Source organism: Eubalaena glacialis, chromosome 12 (assembly GCF_028564815.1).
Source record: "Eubalaena glacialis isolate mEubGla1 chromosome 12, mEubGla1.1.hap2.+ XY, whole genome shotgun sequence".
NCBI classification, from domain to species: domain Eukaryota; kingdom Metazoa; phylum Chordata; class Mammalia; order Artiodactyla; family Balaenidae; genus Eubalaena; species Eubalaena glacialis.
In genome coordinates, this window is record NC_083727.1 from 103021461 (window position 1) to 103045100 (window position 23640).

The window sequence follows — 23640 nt, forward strand, 5'->3', positions numbered from 1 at the left end:
CTTTAAAAACAAAAATCTACAATCTTAAAGTTCTGTAAATCTAATATGGGTCTCACAGAGCTAAAACCAAGAGATCAGCAGAATCCATTTCTTGCTGGAGGCTCTATGGGCGGGATCTGTTCCTTGTTCATTTGGATGGTTGGCAGAATTCAGTTCACTGCAGTTGTAGGACTGAGATTCTGGTTTTCCTGCTAGCTCCTTACCAAAGGTTGTTCCCAGATTCGAGAAGTTTCCCGCAGTCTTTGGCTCATGTCTCCTTCCTCCATCTTCAGAGCCAGGAATGATGGATGGTCCCTTTCACACTCTGAATCTCTCTTCCTCCTTCTGTGTCACTCCTCTCTGACCCAGCTGGGAAATTTTCTTTACTTTTAAGGACTAATGTGGTTAGATGGGGTCTACCAGATAGCCTCCTTATTCAAAGTCCATACCCTTTATCACATCTGCAAAGTACCTTTTCACACGTAACATATTTACAGATTTTGGTGACTAAAGCATAGATATTTCTCAGGACCATTATTATGACTACCAAATCAATTTTTTTTTTTGTGATTAGTGCCCTTTGGTTCCAAGAACTTCTTGCTCTCTCCTATCACAAATATATTTTTAAATTTTTTTCTATAACTTTTGTAGTTTTAGCATTTATGTTTAAGTTTATGATCCATCCCAAATTAATTTTTGTGTGTGATGAGAGGTAAGAGTTAAGATTCATTTCCCACACATTTATCCATTTGTCACAGCATCATTTGTTGACAAGATTTTCCCATTCAATAGATTTTGGTGTCTTTCTTAAAAGTTGATTGACTATATATGTATAGGTTTATTTCTGGACTGGATATTCAGGATATGCAGAATCACAAGAAATTTGGAGTCATTGATTTTCCACTTACAGGACTTTTCTTCTCTGTTTGTGCCTAAAATGTCTACTCTGTCCTGCATTGTTACCTGTGACAAAAACCAGATTTAGATTTCCTCATATTAATTTGGCTTTTCCTTTGAATATTTGGATATTCTCCTAAATATAAAATATGTATGTGTGTGATAATTGTGCCATATCATTGACTTAATGTTAAATTGTTTTCAATTGTTTTTTTAAAAGTGTTTTCTTAAAAATATGTTGTTACAACAAACAATACTGCAAATAAAAATAAAAAATCAACTTCCCCCAACTCTTTAAAAGGAAAGCAGATTAAACTTTGCATTCTTGAGTTGTGGAGTTACATTTGCTTAGATGTAATATTAAGAGCACATTTTTAAACTAAAAATAGAACTACCGTATGACCCAGCAATCCCACTACTGGGCATATACCCTGAGAAAACCATAATTCAAAAAGATTCATGTACCAAAATGTTCATTGCAGCTCTATTTACAATAGCCAGGACATGGAAGCAACCTAAGTGTCCATGATCGGATGAATGGATAAAGAAGATGTGGCACATATATACAATGGAATATTACTCAGCCATAAAAAGAAATGAAAAGGAAGTATTTGTAGTGAGGTGGATGGACCTAGAGACTGTCATACAGAGTGAAGTAAGTCAGAAAGAGAAAAACAAATACAGTATGCTAACACATATATATGGAATCTAAGGGGAAAAAAAGGTCATGAAGAACCTAGTGGCAAGACTGGAATAAAGACACAGACCTACTAGAGAATGGACTTGAGGATATGGGGAGGGGGAGGGGTAAGATGTGACAGGGTGAGAGAGTGGCATGGGCATATATACACTACCAAACGTAAAATAGATAGCTAGTGGGAAGCAGCCGCATAGCACAGGGAGATCAGCTCAGTGCTCTGTGACCACCTAGAGGGGTGGGATAGGGAGGGTGGGAGGGAGGGAGATGCAAGAGGGAAGAGATATGGGAACATATGTATATGTATAACTGATTCACTTTGTTATAAAGCAGAAACTAACACACCATTGTAAAGCAATTATACTCCAATAAAGATGTTTAAAAAAAAAAAGAGCACATTTTTTTTTAACATCTTAAAGTATAATTGCTTCACGATGTTGTATTAGTTTCTGCTCTATAACAAAGTGAATCAGCTATACATATACATATATCCCCATATCCCCTTCCTCTTGTGACTCACTCCCACCCCTCTAGGTGGTCACAAAACACCAAGCTGCTCTCCCTGTGCTATGCAGCTGCTTCCCACTGGCTATCTTTTTTACATTTTGTAGTGTATATATGTCAGTGCTACTCTTTCACTTCGTCCCAGCTTATCCTTCTCCCTCCCCGTGTCCTCAAGTCCATTCTCTACCTCTGCATCTTTTTCCTGTCCTTCTCCTAGGTTCATCAGAACCATTTTTCTTTTTTTTAGATTCCATATATATGTGTTAGCATACGGTATTTGTTTTTCTCTCTCTGACTTACTTCACTCTATATGACAGACTCTAGGTCCATCCACCTCACTACAAATAACTCAATTTCATTTCTTTTTATGGCTGAGCAATATTCCATTGTATATATGTGCCACATCTTCTTTATCCATTCATCTGTTGATAGACACTTAGGTTGCTTCCACGTCCTGGCTATTGTAAATAGTGCTGCAATGAACATTGTAGTAAATGTCTCTTTTTGAATTATGGTTTTCTCAGGGTATATGCCCAGTAGTGGGATTGTTGGGTCATACGGTAATTCTATTTTTAGTTTTTTAAGGAACCTCCATACTGTCCTCCATGGTGGCTGTATCAATTTAAATTCCCACCAACAGTGCAAGAGAGTTCCCTTTTCTCCACACCCTATCCAGCATTTACTGTTTCTAGATTTTTTAATGATGGCCATTCTGACCGGTGTGAGGTGATACCTCATTGTGGTTCTGATTTGCATTTCTCTATTGATTAGTGTTGTTGAGCATCCTTTCATGTGTTTGCTGGCAATCTGTATATCTTCTTTAGAGAAGTGTCGATTAAGGTACTCTGCCCATTTTTGGATTTGGTGGTTTGTTTCTTTGATATTGAGCTGCATGAGCTGCTTATAAATTTTGGAGATTAATCCTTCATCAGTTACTTCCTTTGCAAATATTTTCTCCCATTCTGAGGGTTGTCTTTTGTTCTTGTTTATGGTTTCCTTTGCTATGCAAAAGCTTTTAAGTTTCTTTAGGTCCCACTTGTTTATTTTTGTTTTTCTTTCCATTTCTCTAGGAGGTGGGTCAAAAAGGATCTTGCTGTGATTTATGTCATAGAGTGTTCTGCCTATGTTCTCCTCTAAGAGATTTATAGTGTCTGGCTTTGTATTTAGGTCTTTAATCCATTTTGATTTATTTTTGTGTATGGTGTTAGGAAGTGTTCTAATTTGATTCTTTTACATGTAGCTGTCCAGTTTTCCCAGCACCAGTTATTTTTTAATTTAATTTAATTTTTTAACATCTTTAGTGGAGTATAATTGCTTTACAATGGTGTGTTAGTTTCTGCTGTATACAAAGTGAATCAGCTATACATATTAGCACCATTTATTGAAGAGGCTGTCTTTTCTCTATTATGTATTCTTGCCTCCTTTGTCAAAGATCAGGTGACCATATGTGCGTGGGTTTATCTCTGGGCTTTCTATCCTGTTCCATTGGTCTATATTTCTGTTTTTGTGCCAGTACCAAACTGGCTTGATTACTGTAGCTCTGTAGTGTAGTCTGAGGTCAGGGACCCTGATTCTTCCAACTCCATTTTTCTTTCTCAAGATTGCTTTGGCTATTTGGAGTCTTTAATGTTTCCATACAAATTGTGAACTTTTTTGTTCTATGTCTGTGAAAAATGCCATTGGTAGGTTGATAGGGATTGCAATGAATCTGTACATTGTTTTGGGTAGTATAGTCATTTTCACAATGTTGATTCTTCCAATCCAAGAACATGGTATATCTCTCCATCTTTCTTTTACCTCCTTAGGAACGTTTATTCCTATGTATTTTATTCTTTTGTTGTAATGGTAAATGGGAGTGTTTCCTTAATTTTTCTTTCAGAATTTTCATCATTAGTGTATAGGAATGCAAGAGATTTCTGTGCATTAATTTTGTATCCTGCTACTTTACCAAATTAATTGATTAGCTCTAGTAGCTTTCTGGTAGCATCTTTAGGATTCTCTATGTATACTATCATGTCAGCTGCGAACAGTGACAGTTTTACTTCTTCTTTACCAATTTGGATTCCTTTTATTTCTTTTTCTTCTCTGATTGCTATGGCTAACTCTTCCAAAACTAGGTTATATAATAGTGGTGAGAGTGGGCAACCTTGTCTTGTTCCTGATCTTAGAGGAAATGGTTTCAGTTTTTCACCATTGAGAATGATGTTGGCTGTGGGTTTGTCATATGTGACCTTTATTATATTGAGGTAAGTTTCCTCTATGACCAGTTTATGGAGAGTTTTTATGATAAATCTGTGTTGAATTTTGTCAAAAGCTTTTTCTGCATCTGTTGAGGTTATATGGCTTTTATCCTTCAGTTTGTTAATATGGTGTATCACACTGATTGATTTGCATATGTAGACGAATCCTTTCATTCCTGGGATAAACCCCACTTGATCATGGTGTATGATCCTTTTAATGTGCTGTTGCATTCTGTTGCTAGTATTTTGTTGAGGATTTTTGCATCTATGTTCATCAGTGATATTGCCCTGTAGTTTTCTTTTTTTGTGGCATCTTTGTCTGGTTTTGGTATTAGGGTGATGGTGGCCTTGTAGAATGAGTTTGGGAGTGTTCCTCCCTCAGCTATATTTTGGAAGAGTTTGAGAAGGATAAGTGTTAGCTCTTCTCTAAATGTTTAATAGAATTCGCCTGTGATGACATCTGGTCCTGGACTTTTGTTTGTTGGATGATTTTTAATCACGGTTTCAATTTCAGTGCTTGTGATTTGTCTGTTTATATTTTCTATTTCTTCCTGGTTCAGTTTTTGAAGGCTGTACTTTTCTAATAATTTGTTCATTTCTTCCAGGTTGTCCATTTTATTGGCATATAGTTGCTTGTAGTAGTCTCTCATAATCCTTTGTATTTCTGCAGTGTCAATTTTTACCTCTCCTTTTTCATTTCACTCTATTGATTAGAGTCTTCTTGCTTTTTTTTCTTGAGTCTGGCTAATGGTTTATCAATTTGGTTTATCTTCTCAAAGAACCAGCTTTTAGTTTTATTGATCTTTGCTACTGTTTCCTTCATTTCTTTTTCATTTATTTCTGATCTGATCTTTATGATTTCTTTCCTTCTGCTAACTTTGAGGTTTTTTTGTTCTTCTTTCTCTAGTTCCTTTAGGTGTAAGATTAGGTTGTTTATTTGAGATTTTTCTTGTTTTTTGAGGTAGGGTTGTATTGCTAAAAACTTCCCTCTTAGAACTGCTTTTGCTGCATCCCATAGGTTTTGGATCGTCGTGTTTTCATTGTCATATTTTTCTAGATTTTTTTGATTTCTCCTTTGATTTCTTCAGTGATTTCTTGGTTATTTACTAGCATATTGTTTAGCCTCCATATGTTTGTATTTTTTAGTTTTTTCCTGTAATGATATGTAGTCTTATAGCATTGTGGTCAGAAAAGATACTTGATATGATTTCAATTTTCTTAAATTTACCAAGGCTTGATTTGTGATCCAAGATATGATCTATCCTGGAGAATGTTCCATGAGCACTTGAGAAGAAAGTGTTTTCTGTTGTTTTTGGATGGAATTTCCTATAAATATCAATTAAGTCTATCTGGTCTAATGTGTAATTTAAAGCTTGTGTTTCCTTATTTATTTTCATTTTGGTTGATCTGTCCACTGGTGAAAGTAGGGTGTTAAAGTCCCCTACTATTATTGTGTTATTGTTGGTTTCCTCTTTCTGAGTTGTTAGCACTTGCCTTATGTATTGTGGTGCTCTTATGTTGGGTGCATAAATATTTACAATTGTTATATCTTCTTCTTGGATTGATCCCTTGATCTTTATGTAGTGTCCTTTTTTGTCTCTTGTAATAGTCTTTTAAAGTTTATTTTGTCTGATATGAGAATTGCTACTCCTGCTTTCTTTTGTTTTCCATTTGCATGGAATATGTTTTTCCATCCCCTCACTTTCAGTCTGTATGTGTCCCTAGATCTGAAGTGGTTCTCTTGTAGACAGCATATATACGGGTCTTGTTTTGGTATCCATTCAGCCAGTCTATGTCTTTTGGTTGGAGCATTTAATCCATTTACATTTAAAGTAATTATTGATATGTATGTTCCTATTACCATTTTCTTAATTTTTTTGGTTTGTTACTGTAGTTCTTTTCCTTCTCTTGTGTTTTCTGCCTAGAGAAATTCCTTTAGCATTTGTTGTAAAGCTGTTTTGGTGGTGCTGAATATCTTAGCTTTTGCTTGTCTGTAAAGGTTTAAATTTCACCGTCAAATCTGAATGAGATCTCTGCTGGGTAGAGTAATCTTGGTGGTATGTTTTTCGCTTTCATCACTTTAAATATGTCCTGCCACTCCCTTGTGGCTTGCAGAGTTTTTGCTGAAAGATCAGCTGTTAACCCTATGGGATTTCCCTTCTATGTTATTTGTTGCTTTTCCCTTGTTGCTTTTAATATTTTTTCTTTGTATTTAATTTTTGATATTTTGATTAATATGTGTCTTGGCATGTTTGTCCTTGGATTTATCCTGTATGGGACTCTCTGTCCTCTCTGGACTTGACTGACTATTTCCTTTCCTGTATTAGGGAAGTTTTCAACTCTATTCTCTTCAAATATTTTCTCAGACACTTTCTTTTTCTCTTCTTCTTCTGGGACCCCCATAATTTGAATGTTGGTGCATTTAATGTTGTCCCAGAGGTCTCTGAGACTGTCCTCAATTCTTTTCATTCTTATTTCTTTATTCTGCTCTGTGATAGTTTTTCCACTATGTTATCTTCCAGGTCACTTATCCGTTCTTCTGCCTCAGTTATTCTGTTATTGATTCCTTCTAGAGAATTTTTAATTTCATTTATTGTGTTGTTCATCATGGTTTGTTTGCTCTTTTATTCTTCTAAGTCCTCGTTAAACGTTTCTTTTATTTTCTTCCTTCTATTTCCAAAATTTTGGATCATCTTTACTATCATTACTTTGAATTCTTTTACAGGTAAGCTGCTTATTTCCTCTTCATTTGTTTGGTCTGGTGGTTTTTTACCTTGCTCCTTCATCTTCTTCATATTTCTCTTTTTCTCATTTTGTTTAACTTACTGTGTTTGGGGTCTCCTTTTCGCAAGCTGCAGGTTCGTATTTCCCATTAGTTTTGTTGTCTGCCTCCAGTGGGTGAGGTTGGTTCAGTGGCTTGTTTCGGCTTCCTGGTGGAGGGAACTCGTGCCTGTGTTTGGGTGGGTGGGGCTGTATCTTGTCCTTCTGGTGGGCAGGGCCGTGTCCAGTGGTGTGTTTTGGAGTGTTTGTGAACTTAGTATGACTTTAGGCAGCCTCTCTGCTAATGGGTGGTGTTTTGTTCCTGTCTTGCTAGTTGTTTGGCATAGGGCATCTAGCATTGGAACTTGCTGGCCGTTGGGTGGAGCTGAGTCTTAGTGTTGAGATGAAGATCTCTGGGAGAGCTCTTGCCAATTGATATTATGTGGGGCCGGGAGGTTTCTTGTGGTCCAATATCCTGGAGTCAGCCCTACCCCCTCGGAGGCTCAGTCCCGACACCCAGCTGGAGAACCAAGACCCTGCCAGCCACAGGGCTCAGAAGAAAAGGAAGAAAAAACAAACAACAAAGAATAACATTAAAAAAAAAAACCCAAAAAACAAAAACAAAAAAAACGAACAGACAGAACCCTAGGACAAATGGTAAAAGCAAACCTATACAGACAAAATCACAAAAAGAAGCATACACATACACACTCACAAAAAGAGGAAAAGGAGAAAATATATATATATATATTTTAAAAATGGAAGAGAACAACAAAACCAATAAACAAATCCACGAGTGATAATAAACATTAAATACTAAACTAAGATACACATAAAACCAGAAACAAATTAGATGCAGAAAGCAAACCTCAAGTCTACATTTGCTCCCAAAATCCACCGCCTCAATTTTGGGAGCATTCATTGTCTATTCAGGTATTCCACAGATGCAGGATTTATCAAGGTGATTGTGGGGATTTAATCTGCTGCTCCCATAGCTGCACAGAGAAATTTCCCTTTCTCTTCTTTTTTCACACAGCTCCTTGGATTCAGCTTCTGTTTTGGCCCTGCCTCTGTGTGTAGGCTGCCCTCAGGAGTCTGTTACCTGCCCAGACAGAAGGAGGTGAATGCAGCAGCTGATTAGGACTCTCTTGCTCACTCAGGCCAGGGGGGAGAGAAGGGTACAGTAGTCATAATTGGAATGTGGGGTGAGTCTGAGATGGCAGAGGCCGGCTTGATATTGCAACAGCCTGAGGCACACCATGTGTTTCCCTGGGAAGTTGTCCCTGGATCCTGGGACTCTGGCAGTGGTGTGGTGCACATGCTCCTGGGGGCTGTGGAGAGTGACCTGCACTTGCACACAGGATTCTTGGTGACAGCAGCAGCAGCATTAGCATTTCATGCCCATCTCTGGGGTCTGAGCTGATAGCTGTGGCTTGCACCTATCTCTGGTGGTTGCTTAGGCATTTCTCTGCCTCCTGTGGGCACAGTGGGAAGGAATCCCCTCTCCTCCTGCACCCTGAAACAAAGGTCTCATGCCTCTCTGGCAGGTCCAGGCTTTTCACAGACTCCCTCCTGGCTAGCTGTGGCGCACTAGCCCCCTTCAGGCTGTGTTCACACAGCCAACCCCAGTCCTCTCCCTGGGATCTGACCTCCGAAGCCCGAGCCTCAGCTCCCAGCCCACAACTGCCCTGGCAGGTGAGCAGACATGCCTCTCAGGCTGGTGAGTGCTGGTTGACACTGATCCTCTGTTCAGGAATCTCTCCTCTTTGCCCTCTGCACCCTGTTGCTGTGCTCTCCTCTGTGGCTCCAAAGCTTCTCCCCACCCACCCCGTTCCCGCCAGTGAAGGGACTCCCTAGTGTGTGGAAACTTTTCTTCCTTCACAGCTCCCTCCCAGAGGTGTGGGTCCCATCCCTATTCTTTTGTCTCTGTTTTTTCTTTTTTCTTTTGCCTTAGCCAGGTATGTGGGGATTTTCTTGCCTTTTGGGAAATCTGAGGTCTTCTGCCAGCATTCAGTAGGTGTTCTGTAGGAGTTGTTCCACATATAGATGTATTTTTGATGTATTTATGGGGAGGAAGGTGATCTCCACATCTTACTTCTCCACCATCTTGAAGGTCTCCCTAGCACTTCTTTTTAAGTGTGTGTTCTGGCCAAGTAGGGGAAGATTGTCTTAGGGACAACCTCTGTGTGTGTGTGTGCACGCACACACACACACACGCACGCACACACACACACACACACACACACAGAGCGTGGCTTTGCTCTGAAATCCTTTTGCCCACAAAAGGATTAGGTCAGATTTCCTGAAAGAAAAGGAGGTTTGATGCTATTGTTTCAAGAGGAAAGAGGGATTGACTCATTGCTGGAAGATAACACCCTCAAGATTGAGAGAGAGAGACTGAGTTTTCTGGTATCTTAGAAAGCAGAGATTCTGCCCTATTCACACAGATTATCATGGATAGCACTGCTATGGTGTATTATTTCAGGGGATTCTATTTACATAAAATATAGAGTAAAAGTACCCTCTGTAGTTTTGTGACTCAGTGTACCTGGCATATGGAGCTGGCAAGACCTAGTAAGAAGATGGTTCCAGAAATGTCTGTACAATTTGCTACTGAAACCATGGCCTTCACAGAAATGGTGAAGGTTGAAAGGCTAACCTGTGGTCAGGTGATTATAGATCACCTACATAGCCTGTCCAAACAGCATTGTCACATACAGCAATAGTGTCATTATTTACCAAAAATACTGATAACGGTCAGTATGTTTCAATTGCAGAAGGCTCTTTCTCCTTATTTTCCTGTAAGTTTTAAGGTATTTGGTACTGGAGAATGAACCAAGGAAGGGGGAAGGAGCCATGCTAAGCAAATGATATAGAACTTGCTGCTTGCACAGGAAACGAGAACTAGAATTAAACATTTAATTAATAAAAAATATTTTAACATCAAATTTATATGTATTTATAGCATATGATTCATATTGTATGTGGTTTTTAATTTTGCCTTTGTCCTTAGTTTTATATTGTTAGTTTTGTTTCCTGTTCATTAAAGTTACTTTAAACTGTGATCTAAAATTCTAAAGCATGTTACATAATATGGATGTACCATATTTATTTAATCATCTCCTATTAAAATTTAATAGTTATCAATTTATCTCTAAGAAATGACATATAAAATGATTCTCCCATCCATCAGTGTTTGGCTGTGGTGATTATTATTACATCTTTTAGAGTTGAGTTCATCTAGTTAAAAACTTTCACCTATTGGTGAAAGTGGCAATGGTTGCTTTTCCTTAAATTATTTTTTAAGAAAATTTTTAGAAAACTTTTTTTCCTAGAAAACTGTTTCTATCTGTCAAAATCATTGGGATCATTTTGCGTAATTTTATCCAAATACTTCGTAAACATCTCAACTCAAATGAGAGCTCATTCAGATACTTGGAGAATACCAACAGTTACACCAGGTTTATTGACAGCAACCCACTCCCAACTACTTTATAAAAATTGTTTTGGCTCAAAAACCTGGGAATCTGGAAGATTTATTCTCATTTTAGATCATTTTATTAACTCAAATTCTATGAGTGATTTATAATTCTGTTAATTCAGTCCATTAAGCACAAATAAAGTTTTCTAAAGTGTATTTTCATATTATCCTGCCTATCTTTCTGGAGCAGTCTATAGCAGCTTTTGAAATCAAAAGATGATGATTTTATGTTTCATCCCTAGGGTGTTCCAAGTACATTTTGACTGTGGCCTTAGCCTGGGCTGCAGTTTCCTGAATTTGTTGTTGTTGTAGTTCTGTAAATTCATATTAAATATAACCCATTAAAGTTTAAGTATGCTTTTTTTGGTGTCGAGGCCAGACAGCCTAAATTATCTTCAATGAAATTGAAATAGGACAATCAAAATTAACTGGAAAAAATGTAAAATTTACCTAAAATCTCTTAAATAATGTTAAAGAGTGTTCTATTCAAAACACACATTGAATCTTCTTGAAAACCACTTTATTTTGCCTGTTCTCTCTCTAACGACAGCTAGCTCTAAAAGCTTTCTCCACCTCTGGTCTATCTCTTCTTAAATTGTCTTAAACTTAAGTGCTACAGCTGTGTATCAGTTATCTGTCATTATAATGACGTTGCAAAGCAACAACCACGAAAACTTAGACATAGAAACAATAAATATTTTTAGCTCACAAAACTGAAGGCTCTATTGATTTGGACTGGGCTTGCACAACATACATGGTTGGCTATGGGTCAGCTAAGCAGCTCTGCTGAACTTGGCCAACCTTGTTCACAAGCTGAAATCATCTGCTTATTGATGGATATGGAGTGATCTTGACTGGGATGGCTGAGAGCACTTGGGTTGGTTACACATGTCTCATCCTTTAGAAGTTTCATCCAGGCATGTTCTTTTCATGGTGACGGCAGAGGGCAAGAACCATCAAGCCCGTTGCACACGCTCTGCTTTTCAAGTCTCTGCTTTCACTACCTATGCTAACTTCTCATTGGCCAAAACATGTCAGGTGGTAGAACCAAAAGTCAGAGCAGAAGCTACAGTTAAATGCAATGAACCTCAATACAATGTAGGTAGTAGAGAAGAATTGGGGCCGTTAATACAATCTACCAAAGTTACTTTTTTTCTTATTGTTTCTGTGTATGTGTATGTGTGTGTGTGTTTTCTTTACCTATTTGCAATCTTCTCAAGTTCCAATACAACTTTAGCTAGCCTCTTAGGCTACCTCATTTTTGCCCTCCAAGCCTACTTTGGTTTGCATAATTAACTGCAGAATTAACATTTCTGTGGGTGTATGAATTAAAAGAATAATTAGAAGGGACAACAAATAAACTTATTTTGTTTGGGGAGAGAGAATGAGGTTATGAATTTTTCCTATGTTAATATATTCATCTTGTCACCAAAAACAATGTTGGAAAAGAATATATCCTCAGAGCATATTCTTCTGCTGCAGAAGCTACCCCCAGAGAAAACCTTAGACTTTGCTCTTAGCTATTAGACATTCATTACTCCTTGACAAGTTCATCTGAATTCAATAGTACTCAAAATCAGATATCCCACTAGAGCAATATTATGGCCCAGGTGGTCAAATTGGAACATCTACTCTTCCATTTTTTCCAGACTGAAATAATTTATCCTATACTTAACAGTGAATATCTGTGAAGTGCAAACTAGTATGTATTTTATCTGGTGTTTTAATAGATCCAGAGTTTTCCTCACGGTACTTCAGTGGTCCATGACTTTGTAAAACTGGCATGTGGGGGGTAAGACAAGTCAAATCCTCAATTTTTACAACTAAGTATCATTTTTCCCAGGACCATCTGATAACTCAAACTATGAATCACAAACTATGGGTTATAAAATCCGAGAGAAATGGTTTTGTTTCTTGCCTCTACCTCTTACTAATTTCCTTCATGTTCTTTTTAATTTTAATTCATACTATTGTGCCTCAATTTCTTATGGAGGCAGTAAGATATATTTTTTCAAGAGTAACTGTACTAAAATGTAAACATCTAATGCAATGCCTTGTAACAGGAGTATCAGTGCTCTTGACTCCTTGGTTCATATCAAAAGTCCAGCCAGGGGACTTCCCTGGTGGTCCAGTGGTTAGCAATCTACCTTCCAATGCAGGGGACACAGGTTCGATCCCTGGTTGGGGAACTAAGATCGCACACGCCACGGGGCAACTGAGCCTGTGCACTCTAGAGCCCACGCACCACAACTAGGAAGACCCGACACAGCCAAATAAATACATATTTTTTTAAAATGTCCAGCCAGTGTGTACTCCAAAGAGATGACCAAAATGAATGATATCCATCCTTTCCATTATGACAGTAGTTCTCAACCTTGGCTGAATATTAAAATTGCCTGGGGACTTCTTGAAAAACTGTCTGTCTGGGATCCACTGTGGACCAATTAAGTCAGTATGATGAAGAAGATGGAGCCCAGGAATTCATGTTTTTGAGAAGAATTCCCTAGTGATTGTGATGGACAGTGAAGGTTGGGAACCATTTTTCTAGCCCAGTGTTTCTCAGTGTGCCTCACAAATCAGCAGCATAAGCAACGCCTAGCACTTGTCAGAACTACAAATGATCAGGACCTCCCCCCCCACCGGGTCTGCTAAATCAGAAATTTGGGGGATGGAGCACAGCAGGGTATGTTTTAACAAGTCCTCCGGGTGACTCTGACACACATTTTGAGAACCACTGATGTCATCAATGGTGATCAAATTCCATGGATTAAAAAAAATATCACCTGAAGTGTTTTCTCAACACGTGGGTTTGTGTGCTGTCAATACTCACAGAACTTTCCACTAAAAAAGTTAATTTTATTTTTGCTTATTATACTTTAACCCGAAAAAAAATTACCTGAAAATGTCAATGTGAGGATTGATTCTACCATCAGAGATTCTGAATCAATGCACCTAGGTGGAGGTTCAGCAAGCTGTATTTTTAAAGCATCCAGAAGATCCTGTTCCAGTGGACCAAGCTCTAATATGGGTACTATGGTCTATAGTACTGAATAGATGTGGAGCCAGTAGCCCATCTGCTGTTTCCCAACATCCTCACAGAAATGCCTTCATGCAAATAAACTTTCACACTACTTTTGGTCTAATATTATTAAGGGTCAAAATAAGAAATGGCTTCACAACAAAATGTTTTGCATGTTCTCCATAAATGTTTTTTTATTGTTCTGTAGTTCTCTTTATAAAACCAGTAGAATAATAGAATATCTTCTATACTGATTGCTGAAATAAATTTTCTTATCCAACGATTAAAACAAAATATTATTTATATTTCACCTCTGCTGTAACTGCCAGATAATTTAGAGTCGCATTTAATGTCAGTTGCAATAACCGTATTCATCTAGGTTTTTAGTATGTTTCTTTTTCACACTGTATTTTTACTATATTGACAGTTTTCTTGAATGTATGATTTATTATGTCACCTTAAACATAATAGGATGAAAACTCCTGTAAATAGTAATCTTCAGGGTAATTCAAGTCTCGTTTAAGACCTTCAATTATCCTGAGGCATTAAATGTAGTGTACTGATTAGAAAATTCTAAGAAGAGGAAAATCAGGTACTGGGTAGTTTTTTTTAAAAGGCAGCTGGAAATCATTTTTAATACAAAAACACTGACATGTTTTTTGTGTTTAGATAAAGCTTGTAGTCAGCACATTCTGTGGATTGTCTAAATACATTAGGCAACATAGATGACAAGACTGTTATGAGAACTCAATTTCTGGTTTTCGGTGAGGAAAATAAATGTATTTTTTTAGATTATGTAAATCTATGAAGAAAAATGTGTGACCTGTTGCCATGAATGCCCACGAGTCTGATCAATGCTCTGCTGTGTGAGTCACACAGACTTTGCAAGTTCTAGCCCATTTCTCTGTCTTTGAGTAGAATCGTTCTCAGCCCACCTCTGTGGGCTCACAGTCAAAATTTAAAATCTCCATACCGGGAGGCTTTAGAACTTGCAACAAAAATATCAGAATGCACACAGGTTCTTTTCCATGGGCCTCTGAATCAGTGAGTTAGGCTCATGGCCATGGTGTGCTTAAAAAAAAAAATGGTTAGCTTGGGAATACATCAAACTATAGACCTGTAGAATGATTTCATTTTGTTTTTAAAGGTACTCAAGTTTATGAATGCTTCCTTAGAAATTCTCTGAGAGATAGTAAATCAACATATTTTACATATTTTCCACACTTCACTAAGCTTTTATTAAACCAGGGACTCCAACAGTGCGTGTAAAAATTCATATTTCTATAGCCATAGATGTCCATGGAATACTCTCTTCATGTATTATGGTGAAAAAAAAATACCACTGAAAAGACAGATGTTTATGATTATTTTTTTTCTAGAGAGCATGTGCCTCTGAGTATGCCATGTGCAGGGGATAGTCTCAGTCTACAAAGTGGCCTGATTTCTATGTCTGCCCAAGAAGTTTTATTCGAAAACCTTAAGAAGAGTTTTAAATTTTAAAAAATTACAAATTTTGTTGGAAAAAGAATTAACCATCAGGCATACATTTTTTTTTAGCAATGCCAGCCAGTGCGAAAATTTGTTGAATTTTCAGCTGAAATGAACCCATTTTTAAGCAGTTGTATATACATTTAAGCAGTTGTATGTACATTTTATATTTTTATACATTTTATATTTTTAACCCTTCAAATGTGACACCTAAATGTAAGTGCAGGACACATAAACATATAACTTAATGAATTAGATGCATTGACTTTTTTTTCAGTAGAGAACATGATTAGGTTACTAAAGGGGCTGAAGATTCAGCCATGCTCTATGAATGAATTTCAGTCACCTCAGGAAGACCAGTCTAGAAGGTGGCTGGGTTTGGCACTGATGAAGAGAAATCTCTGGTCTGCAGGTGTGTGATAAGAGTCTGACTCCGTTTTTGCAGATAGCTTTCAAGGGCTCCATTTCCTCTTTCCCTATTGCCCCACATCTGGGCAAAGTAGGAAAGTCCGGGTGCTGCTTCTTTTGGCACAGGTGGGAGACTCAAACTTTTTGTCATGTCGGTCCACTTGGGAACTCTCATTCTAGTCCTACCCCCAAACCACCATAGAACCCCAAACCAATTGCTCCTTTCTGCCCTCTCAGCCACTTTTGAACTTGTTTGAGAGACAACCACCGTCTCCCCAGAAATCCCCCACTTTGTAAGTAGGAATCTCTCTCTAATATCTCTTGGTGCACGTCATCAGTCTGGACGGCTGAACGTCGTTTTGGGAATAGAGGTGTATTCCTCCTCTGGGGGGTGATTATAACAACGTTGAATTACATGTTATTTCCCTGACTTAGAAACCAAATTTTACAGCTTAAATGGGCCTTTCTACTTCCTCCTTTTAGGAGAGAGAAAACATACTCAGGCAGCTTAGCCAACATCACACATTTGATTTATGAAAGGGCTCGTTTGACCCCTTCTGCAATGGTGATGTTTTTCTAACTCACATCCTTTACTTGAACAGAACACTTAAAAGTGAATGTATAAATGTTAATGATACAAAAAGAATTCGAAAAAGAGTAGATACATGTATATGCATAACTGAATCACTTTTCGGTACACCTGAAACTGACACAACATTGTTAATCAACTATACTGCAATGTAAAATAAAAAGTTTAAAAAAAAAGGCAGCATTAACATTTTATAAAAGGAATTTACTTTGCATGCATATTTTGATAGCACTGTCCTCACCTTTAAGTAGTTTCTACTCCTTTTGTGAATCTCAAACTTCCATCATATTATTAATCAGTTTATTGAAAGTTGTTGGCTACTTTCTTTAGCTAGCTCATCCTCCTCGTTTCAAAGTGTTACACTTACAGTTGTTATTGTAGTTTTCTCTACAGTCTTCTCTTTCCTATTTAAGATATTGTCTATACTAATTCAGGACTCTTTAGACGAGCTCTTTGAGGGCAGCAATTCAGTTTTTGTCAATGCTGTTGTTGCCAGCGCCAAGAAAAATAAAAGAGGACGTCATGTATAAACATGCAATAAAGAATTTGGAATGTATGAATGAATGCATTAATAAAAGCATCTCTGAGAAAATTGAATGCAGCCTTCAGAAACTTGAAGACTCTCACATTTTGCAGCAGAAACATCAAAAAAACCATTCAAGTCAATTTATTTGCTGTTTTTGTTAATAACAGCAAGCACTTATCTTTCTCAGCATTGGGTTTCTTGTTTTAATTGTATTATCTAATTTAATATCCTCAAAAACTCAATAAAGTAGATATTATTTCTATTTTAAGGCTAAGAGCTATCACTTATAGGGGATAATTAAATGCCAATATTTCTCTCATTTCTTCCTTTGTATATAGGTTGGTGAGCCAGGCGGTAGAGATTTGGAGACTGCCCCTTCCTGAATGGTAGAACAGAAGTAATAGTAAGATTGGAGCATTTCTGGTGATTCCAGGTTTTCGTTGAGAATGAGGAAAAACCAGAACATACCAGCTGACCCAGAGTCCAGGGCCTGGTCAAAATCATCTTATGGAAGTGATGTATTTGAGCCCATACTACTTCCCTGCATGATTTAATTTTTCATATTGTTTCATTCACACATGATTATTAGGTACCTAGTCTATGCTAGATACCCTGGTATTCAATGGTAACCAGTCTTGATCCCTCTCTGTGTGGAACCTTCAATCTAATGAAGAGGAGGGAAAAAACAATTAAAAGAGTAAATATTTTATTGTAAATGAAAAAGTTTATATTATATGAATAAAAAGTTATTCTAAAAAAAAAGAATTGTCATAGAGAAAGAGTGGATGTAGTGTAAGCTACCTAATAAGAAGAGTTGATCAGAGGCTAAACTCTTTCCCAGAGCATTCTGCCTCAGAAAATTGTACTGGGCTGAGATTCTTCTTCAAAGGGAAGCTCTATTATAAAGAATAAGACTACATTAAAATTTCAGCCCTAAGATGGTCATGGGGGCATCCATGCACCATGCAACCGAAAGTACAGGCCTGCTCGGTTGAATGTTAGTTGCAGTACTCAACGTCCTATGTCCCAGGAACTCCTCCAGTCCCAGGCAAAACCCTAGTTAGGTCACTCTAGTTGTATTTTTAGTGTTTTTAGTTGTGAGAAAGTTTACTAAATTGAAAATATAAGCAATGTTCTCCAATATCAGCCTTTATCTCTAATAAAGATAATGTCATGGGTTCTCTTAACTTTCAGTTGGCTTTGAACTCAGAGATAGAAGAAGGGTGATATTGACTGGGTTCCCCTAGATTTCTAATCATCACATTCACCATCAAAGCTTTAAACCCAGTTCCTGTACTTTTCATCCTAGGAATTACTTTTTGTTTTCCCTGACGTTTTTAAACCTGTGCTAGTTCTTTTCTCATAGCACATAACACACAGAAAAAAAAGTTCTGTTCAACGATACTGAGTCTTTGGATAACACAATCTAAGACAAATTTTGGCAGGAACGAGCTATTTTATTTACTATCATATGCTGAGAAATTAGTACTTTACCTAGACTTTAATAAATAAGCAACGAATAAATATTTCTTGAATGTTAAATTGTCTTCTCTTAAGCCACATGATTTTTAAAGAGTTAGTTATCCTCTATCTATTCATTTTTTAAATTATGTGTCTGACTTCTTGGATTTGTACATGAACTAGTTCATGTGACATACAGGTGTAAATCCCAACTCAAATCCTAGGAGTCAAGATAACAGAGGAGATCTGCATGTATCTATTCCTATTTACTTTCTGCCCAAGTTGTTTCAATCACAAGAATGTTTGTCATTTTCTTCATGATATTTTAAAATCTCATATAAATATATCTAACTAAGAGTTATTTCACTTTCCAAATATGTGAATCATTCTATTTTCACAATATCTTCTTATTTGGGGCCATTCATAAGGTCCTAAGATGTCTAACACATCTCTGTTTAATACCATTGTCATTTTCATAAATATTGAGATGTATATATGTATATATAATTGAGCAAGATCAACAATATAAAAACTACTGTGAGATCCCAAAGGCTATTATTTTTATGTGCCCACCACTGAAAATATCCCTCTTGAACTAATTCTTAGAAATCTCATGTTAAATAAAATAGAGTCCAACTGTAGTTTCATATTAGGTAACTTAAAAAATAGTTTTTATTTCATAAAATTATTATATATGCAGCTGAATAGAGACTTCACTACTCTTAATAACATGAACTATGGCTTTAAGTTTATGTACGAGATATATTATCTTTCAAGAAATTTCAACTTTTGTGCTATATGAGTCAATAACGTATCAACAAACATTTATTAAGTTTTACTTATGTTCCAGAAAGATATCTTTTCAGATAGTTACACAATACAGAGCTTCTGGTCTCTCAGCACATGTGGTCTAGCAGAGAAGACCAACACATAAAAAACAATTATGTACACAATGGGGCTATGCAGGGAGGAAAAAGAAATATCTGGTATCTATCTACAGACATGGAACTTTTAAAATATTATTTCAGGGCTTCCCTGGTGGCGCAGTGGTTGAGAGTCTGCCTGCCAGTGCAGGGGACACGGGTTCGAGCCCTGGTCTGGGAGGGTCCCACATGCCGCGGAGCAACTGGGCCCGTGGGCCACAATTACTGAGCCTGCGCGTCTGGAGCCTGTGCTCCGCAACAAGAGAGGCCGCGACGGTGAGAGACCCGCGCACCGTGATGAAGAGTGGCCCCCGCTTGCCACAGCTAGAGAAAGCCCTCGCACAGAAACGAAGACCCAACACAGCCATAAATAAATTTAAAAAAAAAAAAAATTTCATTAGAATTATCATGCATTTTATATAAGTTTATTAGATCAGAATTATTTTCTCTTAAAAGATTAGAAGGCTAAGTGTTCAAGAGGTCATCTCACTTGACCAAGGTCACAGAGATTCAAGAACACATACTCAGGTTGGTTCAACTCTTGCCAGTGAATTTTTATTTAGTTTCTTAAAAGGAATACCTTTTAGAAAAACAAGCCAACAATTAATCCTTTTCCTCTAAATTTTTATCCTCATTAGTAATTTTTTAAAAGTTATGTCTTTCTACAGAGATGGAATTACTCTGTAAATGAAAGTGTATGTCTTTCAGAATAGATCTAAAGCCCTAACTGTGGGCTTGAAATATCTGAGAATCTCCCACTATAACTTAGTTCTTACTTTTTGCAGCATTTAATTAAGCTTATTTACATGTAAAAATGATAGGTTGCTCTCTGTTTCTTGATTTTATATCCACCATTCTACTCTCCTCACTTGATAGTAAGCTATTTTAATGATTGGACACTTCTTTGGTTTATTCTGTCCATTTGGGATATGAGTCAAATGTTAATATATTATTTTAATATATTATGTACATTATTTGAAAGAAATGGTATTTCAGTGATCTAAAATATATTTCCCTAAATATTCTATTGTACTCCCAAGTATTGGGAAGAGAGTAATAGATAGTTTATTTTTCCTTTCCAAATCCATGCCCACCATGAACCTTTCTATTGTTTATATAAAGTAAAAAAAAAAATTAGAAAATAAACAATATTTCTCACTATCGAAGAATGCTAAACTTGCCATTAAGAATGACAAGTTTCATAAAAGGATGACTAATTTTTAATACAACTTTTTCAAATGCAAATTTGGAATTTTGACATCTTTTAGAGCAGGCTGTTATAACTGTATCATTTGAGGTTGATGCACTAAGCCCTAATTATCTCATGACGTAACAAACCACTCAAAGAATTATTTGTTTATAATTATGGTGAGTTCATCTGTTTTACTTTGAATTTGTAGGACATGAAATATTTCCATATGTGTGCAGGGATATGTGTTTACAACACAGGATCTCAGAAACATCAGAACAGGTGTTCCCTGACAAAATTTGCATTAGAGAACAGTAAACAAGTATGCTAAACAGTTGAAGATTGGGTTATTCTTAAACCATAATAGTACACATCCTCAGGGAAATTCTAAACAGTCATTTTCCAGCATGTTATAGTATGCGAGGGTGGATGGTGGAGGTAGGATTAAGTTGGTCCAGCCAGGGCACTGTCAAATGGCCCATGTTCTTGTTTAGGTGCATGTGGTCAGAGCTAAAATACAAGTTCCTATTTGAGACATCATGGGACAACCAGGAGCATGGTGCAAGGCAAGTCAAATCCGTCTTTGGGGAGCTCCAGAAGTTAGGAGGAAATTTGATATGATGGCTGGAAACTGGGCATGAGGACAGAACAGAACAAATGTGGAAGATATTAAGCAATCATTGTAAATACAATTTTTGCAGTTTGGGCTGCTGGCTGCATGGCTGTTCATTGGTTTGGAATGGACTGAAGTGTAAATGGACACAAGTTGTATTGTAATGGTGTCACTTTTGGATACTACTACCTAAATCCAGCTGTGTCCTCTGCTACCAGGGAAGCTTGGGCTCTCTACCTGTTGCCAGGAGACCACCTGAGCCTCCCCATTCTCTGTCCATCACTGACCTATTGAAAAACAAAAATCCAGACAAAGACTAAGAGACCAACCTGTGCGTGGGGTTCCATTACTTCTGGACACATATGACAAACACTGCTTCCATCCTTCACGCATGTGTAATATCTAGTTCATGCATAATGTCTGCTTGTATGACTTCATTCCTGACCTCTTTTCTCTCACATAATGCTGTCATTACAGAATTCATAAGAAAGCTGACAGTAATTGGATAAACTTCTGAAATGGCTAATTTTTGCCCCTTCTTGTGCATTTTGATATTTAACTCCACTCCTGGTTTTTGTTTTCCATTTCATGCTAAAAACCTTACATTCATCTCCAGAATATTATAGAAGTTTAGTGACATCAACTCCACATTTAAATCATAATATGGTCAGAGGGCAGACAGCAGAAGCAAGAAGAACTACAATGATGCAGCCTGTGGAAAGAAAACCACCTTCACAGAAAGATAGACAAAATGAAAAGGCAGAGGATTATGTAGCAGATGAAGGAACAAGACAAAACCCCAGAAAAACAACTAAATGAAATGGAGATGGGCAACCTTCCAGAAAAAGACTTCAGAATAATGATAGAGAAGATGATCCAGGACCTTGGAGAAAGAATGGAGGTAAAGGTCGAGAAGATGCAAAAAATGTTTAACAAAGACCTAGAAGAATTAAAGAACAAACAAACAGAGATGAACAATAACTGAAATGAAAAATACACTACAAGGAATCAATAGCAGAATAACTGAGGCAGAAGAAATGTTAAGTGACCTGGAAGACAGAATGGTGGAATTCACTGCCACAGAACAGAATAAAGATAAAAGAATGAAAAGAAATGAAGACGGCCTAAGAGACTTCTGGGACAATATTAAATATGCCAACATTCCCATTATATGGGTCCCAGAAGGAGATGAGAGAGAGAGAAAGGGCCCGAGAAAATATTTGAAGAGATTATAGTCAAAAACTTCCCTCACATGGGAAAGGAAATAGCCACCCAAGTTCAGGAAGCACAGAGAGTCCCAGACAGGATAAACCCAAGGTGAAACATGCTGAGACACATAGTAATCAAATTGACAAAAATTAAAGACAAAGAAAAATTATTAAAAGCAACAAGGGAAAAATGACAAATAACAAACAAGGGAATGCCCATAAGGTTAACAGCTGATTTCTCAGCAGAAACTCTACAAGCCAGAAGGGAGTGGCATGATATATTTAAAGTGATGAAAGGGAAGAACCTACAAGCAAGATTACTATACCCAGCAAGGATCTCATTCAGATTCGACAGAGAAATCGAAAGCTTTACAGAAAAGCAAAAGCTAAGAGAATTAAGCACCACCATACCAGCTCTACAACAAATCCTAAAGGAACTTCTCTAAGTGGGAAACACAAGAGAAGAAAAGGACCTACAAAAACAAACCCAAAACAACTAAGAAAATGGTAATAGGAAAATACATATTGATAATTACCTTAAATGTGGATTGATTAAATGCTCCAACCAAAAGACACAGGCTCTCTGAATGGATACAAAAACAAAACTCATATATATGCTGTCTACAAGAGACCCACTTCAGACCTAGGGACACATACAGGCTGAAAGTGAGAGGATGGAAAAAGATATTCCAGGCAAATGGAAATCAAAAGAAAGCTGGAGTAGCAATACTCATATCAGACAAAATAAACTTTAACATAAAGACCATTACAAGAGACAAAGAAGGACACTACATAATGATAAAGGGATCAATCCAAGAAGAAGATATGACAATTGTAAATATATATGCACCCAATATAGGAGCATCTCAATACATAAGGCAAATGCTAACAGCTCTAAAAGACGAAATCAACAGTAACACAATAATAGTGGGGGACTTTAACACCTCACTTACACCAATGAACAGATCATCCAGACAGAATATTAATAAGGAAACACAAGATTTAATGACACAATAGACCAGATAGATTTAATAGATATTTATAGGACACTCCATCCAAAAACAGCAGATTACACTTTCTTCTCAAGTGCACATGGAACATTCTCCAGGAGAGGTCACAAATCAAGCCTCAGTAAATTTAAGAAAATTGAAATCATATCAAGCATCTTTCCTGACCACAACACTATGAGATTAGAAATCAACTACAGGGAATAAATCATAAAAACACAAACACATAGAGGCTAAACAATACGTCACTAAATAACCAAGAGATCACTGAAGAAATCAAAGAGGGAATCAGAAAATACCTAGAGAAAAATGACAATGGAAACACGATGATCCAAATCCTACAGGATGCAGCAAAAGCAGTTCTAAAAGGGAAGTTTATAGCAATACAAGCCTACCTCAGGAAACAAGAAAAATCTCAAATAAACAACCTAACCTTATACCTAAAGGAACTAGAGAAAGAAAAACAAACAAAACCCAAAGTTAGCAGAAGGAAAGAAATCATAAAGGTTAGAACAGAAATAAATGAAATAGAAACAAAGAAAATAACAGCAAAGATCAATAAAACTAAAATCTGTTTCTTTGAGAAGGTAAACAAAATTGACAAACCATTAGCCAGACTCAACAAGAAAAAGAGTGAGAGGACTCAAATCA